Below are 13,057 nucleotides of genomic sequence, written 5' to 3'. Positions count from 1 at the left end.
CAGGAACCCGGGTTCACCTCTTCTTATCGCTCCCCAAACAGTCTTGATGGATTGTTGTTAACCATGGCTGCCACAGTAGAGCACAGCTTCGACGTGTCACGATGTCTCGCGTTGGTAGTGAGGTTCGAGTGGCGTTGAAGAGGATGGCATGGTGACAGGACAGGTGGGCCCTGCCTCAGCTCCTGGGCGACGTCATCTACCGGCGTTTACTTGTTATCCCGGTACTACTGGGCCGGTACACCTTCCGTGCAACCCCTCGTGCAGCTGAACTTGGGCCGAGGTACAGGATTGTACCTCATCTGGCGATTCCGCAAGCACTCTGTAGGGGTAGTGCTGTTCGTACCTGAGACCACCGCGTTGCATCTTGGTTTCCACAGACGACGCAACCGCAGGTTTTGATAGAGCTGACAAGTCCTTGCAATTAGCGTTCTTCTTCGTAGACCACTCGTCTTCCACTTCCGGTTTTCCCGCAGTCTTGACTACGCGGCTGGTGGGCGTGGTTGGTGATCTTGAGACAGCTAGCCCACGGTTGTGATGGTGACTGGACTCTGCTCCGTGAAGACAGCATGGCTGGACTGGGACAACCTCGTTAGTGACGTGAGGTGTCGGCCGGGTGACTGTACACCAGTCACCCCTTCCGGATAACCAATTGACGAGTTACCGGGTACAAGGGGGAGGACTTTCTGTAACGTGCCTCAGACCCCGATCTTATCAGCCAGGTGGGTCATCCCCAGACCTGCTGATCTCGATCCTTGGTTCACGTGTGACTGGGAGGCTGGAACTGGTGTACCATCAGACCTGAGAAAGACAGACAACAACAAATGGCGGAAGCATGGATATTACTCTGAGGTACAGGAAGTTGGAAACCCCAGAGCAAGGCAAGTATGCTACCTGAGCCATGTACATCAGTAAATACACACCAGTGCCTCTATAGGATAATTATTATGAAATTACTAAACCTGACTAGGGGAGATCATTAACAATTTACTGTACAGCTCGCGACCTTGTTACCATGGGGTGACAAGATTGAACTTGACTACTGATGAGATCTGACAGAAGGTCATCCTCATCATCTGACTCAGCACTTGGATCATTAGACAGGTCAGGAATTAGACTTGCTGAAGGCAGCTCTAGTTCCTCCCTCGCGTGATAAGGTTTTAATTTATTAATGTGAATCGTTCTCTCAACTTGGTCTTCAAAAATACCTTTAATAACAAAATTAACCGGACCTTTTCTTTCAATTACCCGGTAAGGGCCCCGCCATCTAGGTGCAAGTTTCCTACTCTGATTGGCAGGAGCCGCCTCATTAACTCTCAACACAAGACTCCCGACTTTCAACTCAAGAGGTCGTACCTTCTTGTCATAATGCTGAGCATAGCGGTCTCGTGCTGTCTTGGAAGCCCTGGCTGCAATTCTCCATGCATTTTTCATCTTATTTAAAACTTCTGATGGGTAATCTTCCCCATATACAATATTATGTCTGTTTAGCAGACCTGACGGGAAATTACATGAATGCCCTGTGAACAGCAAAAGGGGTTTGTGTTAATGGATCGATGGATGGCAGTGTTCAGAGCCAACTGGACATAGGGGAGTTGTTCGTCCCACGAATTTGCATCATGCTCTGCAAGAATTGCAAGCATATCTTTAACTGACCGGTTCGTCCGTTCTGTCATGCCGTTAGCCTGAGGGTGATAAGCCGTCGTGAATGCTGAAGTGGTTTCTATAATTTTACATACTTCTCTAAAAATATTCCCATTAAATTCCTGACCTCGGTCAGAAACTAACACTTTAGGGGGACCGAATACAGTGACGAACCTATCTAAGAACGCCTTTGCAACAGTTCGTGAATCTTTCTGAGGCAATGCAATCAGTGTGGGGTGTACCTGGACAGGTGGTCTACCAACACCAATACGTAACGGTTTCCTGAATGACTGTGATGCAGATCAATCAGATCAGCCCCCACCCGATCTAAAGGTTCCAAAATTTGTGGGAATTCTTGCAATGGAGCTTGTACCTTAAGGGTACCTTTCCTCCTTTGACAATGACCACAGGACTTAACGAAGTTAATGACCTCTGTTAACATACCGGGGAAGAAAAAGAGTGACTTGGCTTTCATGTGAGTTTTAAAAATCCCCGGATGACCTGCAATCTTAGACGAATGTGCGAGTTTCAACGCCGACTTCTTCAACACCTCTGGGATAACCAATTGAAAAACTGCACGGTCCTTCTGTCCCTTTACATAAAATAAGACCCCATCCTTCATTTCAAAATCATGAATTGCTAAATTACGTTTCTTCGACGGATATTTTCCTCCCTACAAAAGTTCAATAATTTCCTTCCACCTTGGTTCGTTCATCTGGAATTCTCGCATTTTCTCACTGGAAATATTTTCAATATTAAGATTTACGTTAATAGTAGCAATGTTTCTACTCAAAGTGTCTGGTACAACATGTGATGGACCAGGCTTGTAAAGTATTTGGAATGAGTGAGCAGCTAGTTCATGAGACCAACGTGACATGCGAGGGCACTTAGTTCTTTTCTTAAAAATATGAGTCAACGCCCTGTGATCTGTATAAATGACAAAGTGACGTTGGAAAATATACGGTTCAAAGTACCTGACACTTTCTACCACAGCCAAAGCTTCCCTATCCGTTGCAGAATAGCGGACCTCCGGACCCTTAACCTTCCTGCTGAAATATGCAACTGGGTGAGGAAGATTGTCATTATCACGTTGCATTAAGCACCCACCAATAGCTATGCCACTGGCGTCAGTGTGTACTTCCCACTCCTTATCAAAATCCGGTACTGCCAAGACTGGGGTGGTAATGAGTTGACTTTTTAATTTTGCATAAGCGTTATCATGCTCAGGTTTCCAAACGAATTTAACATTTTTCTTAGTGAGCTCAGTTAACGGTGCTGTTGTACTTGCAAAACCCTCAAGAGTTACAGTACAAACATTCTGTTAGATTTAAAGATAGAGGTAGTTCATACAATACCTAAAGCCACTAGTACGCATAGCGTTTCGGGTAAGGTGTGGTGGGGAAAAACACTTATACTTAATAGTAATTGAGCTTAAAGTATAAATTGTGTTGAATGAAAAAAAATAATAAAATATAAAAAAAGGGGGGAACATGGTAGAAAATAGCCAATATACAAGTTGGTCAACAAACAGCATTTTTTTTTTTAAATAGTAAGACATGGGTTGACATTTAGAAGTAAGGTAGTTACATGGAGTTAATTAGGTAGTACTTAGTTTTCATCTTAAACTGGTTGAGAGAGGTACAATCTTTTGTCGGAAAATCCGACACCATTTAATATAACATACAGACAGATAATAATTGCTGTATTGTATAAACAAGTTACCCATAGAAAACGTAACTTGTAGTGGAATTACCGTCTATAGAAAACGGGATATCATCACCACATACTATTATAAATTCACCAGCTATTCTGCTGGGAATTATTCTTAAATACATTAGTCTTTGGACTTTACCATCATAAAAACATCTCATATAAATTAACTTAATTATCAATATTAAAGTAGAGTAAATGTGACCCTTCTATCACTTACTGTCATCTGGACAATGTAGGCCAGGCGTCAGTGAGGAAGGAGGGGCAGCCATTGTTGATACTAGACCAGAGGCTCACGGGAGCAAATACGGCTCCTGTTAATTTTACTTGGACGAAGTGTTATGGAAACCAAAGGTGTACCATTATCACACGCTGTCAACAAATTCAAGTTAAGTGTTCTACCGAAACCCATTTATCTATCATTAGTGGCCATTAATGTCAGGGGTAGGGTGATCCGGTTAGAGCACGAGGCAGCCTCAAACTAAAGGTAATTAGCCCAGGTCTTCATTGTTCCATGTACAGTGTTTCTCTGATATACCTGTCACATACTAGGATTCTGGCTTTACAGTTAGCGCCCTTTTGACAGGTCAAGACGAAGAAGCATGCTTTGTGCATCAGTTACCAGGATGATGGAAGCTACCTCAAAGAGGGAAAATGTGGTGTCTACACCCTAGTTATACCTGGTGGACTAAGGCCTGCTGTACTATAAGATAAGGAACCTTTTCAATGTATGTAGTCTAATACTGTAGTTTGATTGGCTGCATATATATTCAATTAATATAAACCCCCCCTAATGTGGAGAGGATCGATTTGTGAGATTATGAGATTATTGCAGAAATACAGTCCACTTAACATTATACAAATTACTATCGAAGTATATAAATTAACGTAAATATATATTCATATAAATTAAATAAATATAAATCTCACAGGTCGGTTCCCACATCTTTGACATAATTGGGAAGGTCATTCCACATTCTGGGTCCCTTGATTTGTAGAGCATTCCTAGTTTGATTAAGTCGTACTCTTGGAATATCAAATAGGTATTTGTTTCTGGTGTGGTGCTCATGGGTTCTGTTACAACCTTCTAGGAAGCGTTGACGGTCAGGATTGACATTACAATTCAGAGTTTTGAATGTATAGAGTACACAAGAGAGAATGTGCAGTGACTTAATATCTAACATATTCAGAGATTTGAGTAAGGGTACTGAGTGCTGTCTGGGGCCAGAGTTATATATTGTCCTAATAGCAGCTCTGTGTTGAGTAATTAGAGGACGTAAATGATTTTGGGTAGTAGAACCCCAAGCACAAATACCATAGTTGAGATAAGGATAGATGAGAGAGTAATAGTCACCAGGGCAGGGCGGGGTACATAATATCTGATTTTAGAAAGAATGCCAACAGTTTTAGAAACTTTTTTTGCTATATTTAGAATGTGTCCCTGGAAATTCAGCTTGTTATCGATGAGGACACCAAGGAATTTGCCATCAACTTTACTACTGATTTGTATATTGTTTATTCTTAGATTAATTTTATTTGAGGATTTATTACCAAACAAAATATAGAAAGTTTTGTCTTTCAATGTTGAGGGTGAGTGTGTTAGCAGTTAGCCAAAGATGGACTTTATTTAGTTCAGTATTCACAGTGACATTTAGAGCAAGAGGGTAAGGACTGGAGTAAATGAAGGTTGTGTCGTCAGCAAATAGAATTGGTTTGAGGTGTTGAGAGGCATTTGGAAGGTCATTAATGTAGATGAGAAAGAGGAGAGGGCCAAGTATGCTGCCCTGTGGAACACCGATGTTTATAGGTAGTTTCGGACAAATGTAATTATTCACAGAAACATACTGGAGCCTGTCAGTAAGGTAAGACTGAAGGTATTGCAGGGAGTGTCCTCTGACTCCATAATGATGTAATTTAAGAAGAAGGTTTTGGTGGTTGACAGTGTCAAAAGCCTTACGCAAGTCCACAAATAACCCAACAGGGAACTCATTTTTATCAAGAGCTGCATGTATCAAGTTAATCATACTAATAAGTGCATCGTTAGTGCTTTTTTTGGGTCTGAAGCCATATTGGCCAGAGCTTAGTATATTGTGTTTGGCTAGATAAGAGTAAAGCTGCTTGTAGATTAGTTTTTCAAATATTTTTGACAAGTTTGGCAGGATTGATATAAGTCTGTAGTTGTTAACATCAGTGAGATCACCACATTTGTGGACAGGGGTTACTCTTGCTTTTTTTTTTTAGAATTTCTGGAAAAGTTTGGAGTTCAGGTGACTTGTTGAAGAGCAATGCAATGGCAGGAGCTAAAGATCTGGAGGCTTTTTTGTAGATTAAAGTTGGTATCTCCTCAAGGGCACTAGACTTGGTTTTAAGGGAAAGGATTATCTCATTAACACCAGTGGAATTAGCAGGTGTTAGGTACAGAGACTGGGTAGTTACCTGTAAGATAGTCCTGAACTATCTTCTGAAAGATCTTCCTGTACTGGAAGATGGAATATCATTAGCAAGGGATGACCTAATGGATGAGAAGAACCTGTTGAATTCAATAGCAGTATCAGAGGCTGAAAGCTGACCATCGTTATTAGACAGGAGAGTCGGTTTGTTATTTAAAAATGTTTTTGATCCCAATATTTGTGAAATTGTGCTCCATGTTTTCTTGATGTTCTCCTTTGTTTGAGTAAATTTATCTTCGTAGTATTTAGTTTTGGCTCTTCTAATTATTTTAAATAGTAATGATGAGTAATTCTTTGAAAGTTCTTTGGAGACGATTCCTAACCTATACTTCTTGTCAAGGTCATGTTTTTTATTAATGGATTTAAGTATCCCCTTTGTAAGCCAAGGATTGTTTAGCCTTTTAGTTGTGACTTGTTTCGTTAGCATAGGACAGTGGGTGTTATAAAGGCTGAGAGTTTTTTGAAGAAATGATTGCACTGCTAGGTTGATGTCCCCTATGGTACCTAATTCGGACTCCCAGTTGATATTAGCAGCAACAGCTATAAAATTGCCTATAGAAGTTTCATTGTGCAGCTTAAAGCTCATCTCCCTTGTATCTAGAGGTGGTTTGTGAATGTTGGTTAGGAGAAATGTGGGGTAATGGTCTGTAGTGCTATCAGTGATTATTCCTGAAGTAAGCGGAGAGGTTATGTTAGTCCAGATGTGATCAAGAGCCGTGGCAGTACTGTCAGTGACTCTAGTAGGTCTAGTGATTACGGGTATGAGGAAGCAGGAATTCATACAGTTGAGGAAACTAGCAGCAGGAGGGTTATCTGGCTCGCGAAGGTCAATGTTAAAGTCCCCAGAAATAATTAAGTGGTTTTTGTTCAGTCTGTTCTCTAGTATTAGATTTCTAAGGTTAGAGTTAAATTCTGTCACATCAGTGTTAGGAATCCTGTAGACTGCTCCCACAGTCAGGACAGCCTCAGTACCCTTGACTCTGAAACAGGCAAATATATACTCTCCGTAAGGGTCTCTAGTTTTAATTACTTTTAAGCAAGTCAGTTCTTGGTGGTAGTAAAGAGCAGTGCCACCACCTCTCTGAATTGGTCGACAGTTGTGAATTGCTGAGTAGTTAGGTATGTGGAAGAGTTGTGTAGTATCCTCTTTTAACCACGTTTCAGTAAACACAATAAAAGAGAATTTGTTGTCAACTGTTTAAATCAGGGCATTAACATCATCAAAAATGACAGAAGGATTAGGATAACAAGAACACAATCTAGTGATGACGAATATGGGGAACCAATCACAGCTCAGGAAGTAAGGGGCGCTATGAAAAAGGGTAAAAGTACAGCACCTGGTGAAGATGGCGTCACCTACGACATACTCAATGCACTGTGTGAAGTGTCTGGGAATCCACTACTCCACCTGTTTAACAAGTCATTCCTAAGTGGAGTTTTGCCCACACAATGGAAACACGCAATAATTGTTCCCATACCGAAGCTCAATGACCCTGGTAATTACAGACCTATCAGCCTCGTGTCATGCACTTGCAAGATGCTTAAAAGGATCATCCTAAATCGACTGTTGCACAAAATAGGCAGGTTAGGGGAGGGGGTCAATGGATTTGTTAAAGGACGGAGCTCAGCAAATTGTATAGTTAATTACTTGGCTAATGACACAGCTAAGTACTCTGTATTTGTTGACATCAAAGGAGCTTTCGACAAAGCACAGGGGGATTGCGATCCTGGACGAGCTTGCATGCATGGGTGTCAAGGGAAGACTCATGAAATGGGTTGAAGACTACCTCACAGGAAGAAAAGCCAAGGTTTGCTTCAATGGAGCAGTCTCCAGAACAATGAATATAGAACTCGGGACCCCCCCAAGGCGGAGTCTTAAGCCCTACACTATTCAATGTACTTATTAACGCCATTGCAAATATTGATTTCCCGGAAGGAACACAACAAGTGGGATATGCAGATGATGTCCTAATACAAGCTCCCACCTTGGGAAAAATTAAACAGTCCATTGAACTCCTTGGAAGGAAATGTATTGAACTCGGTTTCACTCTCTCCACAAACAAGACAAAATCATACTCTCATCACAAGAGGGGAGAAAATGAAGAACTGCAAATTAATGGTGTAACACTTGAATGGGTTGACCACTATCGGTACCTTGGCGTCACTGTCGGCTCTAACAAGGGGAAGAAAGAGGAGCTCAACCAACTCATAGGAACATGCAAAAGTCGACTCAGGGCACTGAAAGCTATGACCTGGAATGGACATGGAGCCTCTATTGCCGTGCTAAAAATGATGTACACAGCCTATGTGCGCTCCGTCATAGACTATGCCGCACCAGTACTGTGCACCTACTCCCAAAGCGATATGAAAAGGCTCGAAACTTTCAAAATGAAGCCATGACAATTATTCTTGGAGTCCCAAGAACTGCCAAAACGTCTAATCTACGAGAGGAGTTGTCCCTCCCCAGTGTTAAAAACAGAATTAAGGAACTGAATGCTATGCTTGCAATTAGGATAGCCAGAGATCCCCATTACAATGATATTGCTAAGAAAAAACTGAGTTCTGTGTTACTTTCAGGGGGAAACAGGAGAAGCAAAAAATGGCATCACAGAGCAGTCTGCTACCTGGAAGAGCTTCACCTGCTTGAGCAAGCCCGTGAGCTCCTGCCTGTAGAGAGGTTACCTCCCTGGGAGGATGACTCATGCAGGATTATCATCAATGAAATGGCAACGAAAAAATCCAACATAATACCACAGGCAATGAGGCACAAGTATCTGGAGGAAATTTATAAAGAAGCCGGAGATGAACTAGATCAAATCTACACTAACGGGTCATCTAATTCTGTCAATGGCAGGGCTGGTGCAGCATACACTGTAATTAAGGATCATGCTTTCCAACGCAGAAATGAAGAACAAGCGCGTATTGAGAACTATGCCTCTTCAACGGTCAATGGTCGAGTGACAGTATTCTACAGCTGGCACTTGGCGCTCCGCTGTGGTACACTCTGTCGTCTCTCTGTGGGGGTTTTCTTTTTTGCTTTCACAACTGCAATGCGTACGTCGCCAATGTACATGTGGCAGACGCTTCACGAAGCTGTCGGAATTAACAGAATAGAAAATACGAGAGCAACCGTACATGGCCTGGGAACAAGGTCGAGTTAGAGTCCTTGAGGGTCTCTTCTCAGACTAGTCTCACCTGGTCCTGGTCCACGTTGATCGTTGGAATCTCCTCAATGATTTAACACTTTAAGGGACTCCCAGGGTCCTCATCACATTTATAGTTTAGTGAATAATAGACAACTCGGTGTTGAAGACACTTAGAGCTGAAGGCTTGAGTAAACAGTTGGCAGTATTCAGAAGTGGTTCAACGGAAACACCGCATAAAGCTTAACAGTAGTTTATTTACTAACTTAACCACTAATACACAGGGTGCTTGATTTACTATAGATTGGCGTCAGCAAAGCTATGGTTGTATTAGCGAGACTCTTGACGTCTGGCTAAACGACTCGTATCCACTCGTGGAGAAACACCTAACTTAACACAGTTGACAGCCAATCATTAACACGGCAACCTAACTGCCGGTGTGCAAAGGGATCACAAGAGTTCCAACCGGATACTCGGTAATGATGATATGCAATAAATCAACAAATACACTGTCAATGGGACAGGCAATAATATGCACAATAATATTATCACACAATAACTAAATGTGTGGTGTATGTGAAGCTCACATTCACAGACTAGTGAAATGCAGTGATACCACAGAGATAAACACGCATACACCGTCGATTCACCTATGACCTGTGACAGGTGTGAGAAGGTGAGAACTGTGGTTGATCCCTCAGATCAACACAGACACAATAAAACAATGACAAGATCTTGTACATCTTGTACTTACAGATAGGGTACCATTCCTTACTTACTCACTCACTCACTCACTCAGGCACATTTATACAAGCACTCATAGGTGGCCTGACAGCTGGTTTCGCTCGTAGACACGGAGGGTACTTGCAGTAAGCCGGGCTGTATGCTTAACAGACAGACACACGCACACACACTGGCACTGGCGATGAGTAAGGTGGTGACGTCACGTAGTAGTGAGGGCGGCGGCGGGTGCCTCGAGGTACTGAGGTACACGCTCGGGACAGTTGGCGGCTGGCGGCGGCTGTGGTACCATCTTGAGATCTTGAGATGATTTTCGGGGCTTTAGTGTCCCCGCGGCCCGGTCCTCGACCAGGCCTCCACCCCCAGGAAGCAGCCCGTGACAGCTGACTAACACCCAGGTACCTATTTTACTGCTAGGTAACAGGGGCATAGGGTGAAAGAAACTCTGCCCATAGTTTCTCGCCGGCGCTTGGGATCGAACCCAGGACCACAGGATCACAAATCCAGTGTGCTGTCCGCTCGGCCGACCGGCTCACCATGCAGGTACACTTGTGGTAAAGTCACACACAGGTTACTTAGGCGGCGGCACTGCCTTAGTTCACTCTAAGTCACTCACAACGATCTTTGTCACCAGGGGTTACCTGATACCAGTCTGTTTCGCTCTGGAGATTTGTTACTTTAGGCTTCTGAACAATATATTCACACTCGTGATTCTGGGCGAGTGTGTAGTATATCGTAGAGACGCTGAGTTAACTTGACGGTGAGGAATAGACGGTGTTCAGTCTATTGGCCGGTAGACAAAACAGATCCCGTCCTCTGGGTTTGGTGTCCCTCACTTGAATGCTTTACAAGTGCTGCCGGGCATCTCGTGGCACCCAGCACAAAGAGTTACAATTTGACCAATGGCATTGCAGCAAATGAGCGGGAACCAATCATATTAGCTCGTTCGATGAGCAGTAGCAGGAGTGATGTCATGAACACGTCACGACCACATCATAGCTGTTATTCACCATCGCGCCGGTTGACCCCAGAGGTCAGACGGTCACCTCGTTGGCATGTCCCCTCTACTGTCTCTCACGCCAATGTACTCACTCACCCTTTGGTGGCAAGTATGCTTAACTCCCTGTATCTACTTCCTGCCTGGACATACGGCGGCCTCCGTATTATAAAAGTGTTCCTGGTTAAGTGGGCATTCTGGAGATACCCAACACGCCAGGTCACTATCCAGGGTTAACAGAAATAGGACCTTGTGCACAAGATCGGTGCACTGTGCACAGCAATGAGCCATTCCAGTCAGCTGTGGGAGAATCTTGAGAGACACTCTCTCGCACTCTCAAAAGTACCAGGATGGGTGAACAAGAGGACCAGTGACCTCTTCATCAATGCATGGAAGAAGCAAGATCGTCATCGACATCATCGACAACGACTGCAGTCTTCGTTCATCGTCATCGATTTTTTTTTTATATAAAAGAACATTTGGAAAAAGTATGGAAATGGAAAAAGTAAAGTAAAAGTAAAGTAATGTAATTGTTATACTGGTTAAAATGATAGAATAAAATAAGATTCTGTGCACCTAATATTGTGACTCTGGCCACATTTTGTTTAAATGTTGAATAAGAGCTTTAGTCAATATTATTCTGGTAAAGTGGAAATGTGGGAACATTCCCTTATATACCTTGGTCTTAATTAAAAGCCTCGTGTGTGACTGTCTGGGCCCAGAACAAAAGGTTGTGGGAAAAAATGTTGTGCAGTCCCCGTTTTTTTTTTTTTTTTTTTTTTATTATTTTCTACCACAGACGTGGCCACACATTTACAATGCTAACCAGCATATATACATTTTCTTCTGTCCTCCATGGACAGGGTTAGAGATGTGTTAAACATATAATTCAGGGGGTTTATTATGCCGTTCACTGCCAGGAAGTCTCCAGTTGCCGTTCACTGCCCGGAAGACTCGGTGGTGTGCAGTCCGGTTCCCCCGGTGGTCGAGGCAGCTGCGGTGTACTGGGACCGTTCGATGCATGATCCTACGCGGCCTCCCGGAGGTCCTGCTGTGGAGCCTCTGAAGGGGCCCAATAGTTCCGACGATTTGTGCCCGGTTTTGAAGCGCTCGAGGCGGACTCCCAGTGTGTCTCCCCCTCGTGGTGTCGCCTGGGCGGACAAGGTGGACTCCGTGGAGTTGTCTTGTGCCGTCTTTGATGGTGTATCGATCCGTGGGATCACTAATCACTCACCCAAGTTGAACAGAAATGTGTGATTCTTCTTAGTGTTTCCCATTAACATTTGATAGCTGAAGGCTACAGATGGTCAGCAGGTATTATATATATATAATCATAGTGTCACGAAGCCTAGTGTGTTATGACTGTGGTTGCAGTGAGTGCGTTCTTGCAACTGGGTTGCAGAAGTGTAGGGCCGTGTTCTAAGAGATAATTAGAGCACCAAGGGTGTCCTTGCAACCGAGTAGTAGTGTGGGCCGTGTTCTAATATATTGAAATTAGAGCACCTTTTGTGTGTGATTATTGCAACCTGACAGTAAAGTAGTGTTGGGCCGTGATTGTGGCTAGTGTTTATCAATCACCGTGTGTGCTATTGCAGTCAGTAAATTGTATGGGCCGTGTTCTAGTGGGTTAGACCACTGAGTGTTATTTACTGGAGTTCTGCAGTAATTGTAATTGCAACCGGATTGTATTATAGTAAATCACGGCGGGCTGTGATATATTATTGTCGTGGGTGAACCCGTCATTGGGACGAGTACTTGGTGTTATATTTTTCCTGTTTATCTGGTGGACGTCGAAGTCTAGTATTCAGTGAGGTGATTGCGAGACAGTTAATGTAACATGACCAAGGGAACACCCATTGCTTATAGAGAAATTGTTCTAAGACAATTTGAGTAACGTAAGATACGTTTGGGTTAATTATTTTCCCAGGAACAGCTGTGTTGGTCTCTCAGGGAGCCTAGCCAAGCAAGACAAGAATTGTAAAGTTCCGGGAGGGCTGAATCTTGCATTTTTAGTATTGTCTGTTGAAATTATCAGTCAGTTGGACAGGTAATTAGTGCTACATAGCCTTCCCGGTTTGGTGCCTTCTATTGATAATTACTTACTGGACAGGTAATTAACGGGTTCCAGGAAGTCAAGGTAATTAACTTCGATCAGGGTTGATCGACTCACACGAAGGCTTCATTGTTTCATCAACGTAATGTCGGTTATTATTTATCTGTCAGTGGACAGGTAATTTGATTGACTCTTGGGAGAGTGACGTCATTGTAAAGTAACGTAGACGTGGTGATTAGTTATCGGTTTATGGGATCGTGAACTAGTCACCTGAATCCGTCAGGGTATGGAAGGCGCCAGACGGAGTTCATACCATTGATGT

The sequence above is a fragment of the Procambarus clarkii genome, chromosome 40, assembly GCF_040958095.1.
Source record: "Procambarus clarkii isolate CNS0578487 chromosome 40, FALCON_Pclarkii_2.0, whole genome shotgun sequence".
Classification (NCBI taxonomy): Eukaryota; Metazoa; Arthropoda; class Malacostraca; order Decapoda; family Cambaridae; genus Procambarus; species Procambarus clarkii.
The sequence above is the reverse complement of the archived record's forward strand: the minus strand, read 5'-3'. Positions refer to the sequence as shown.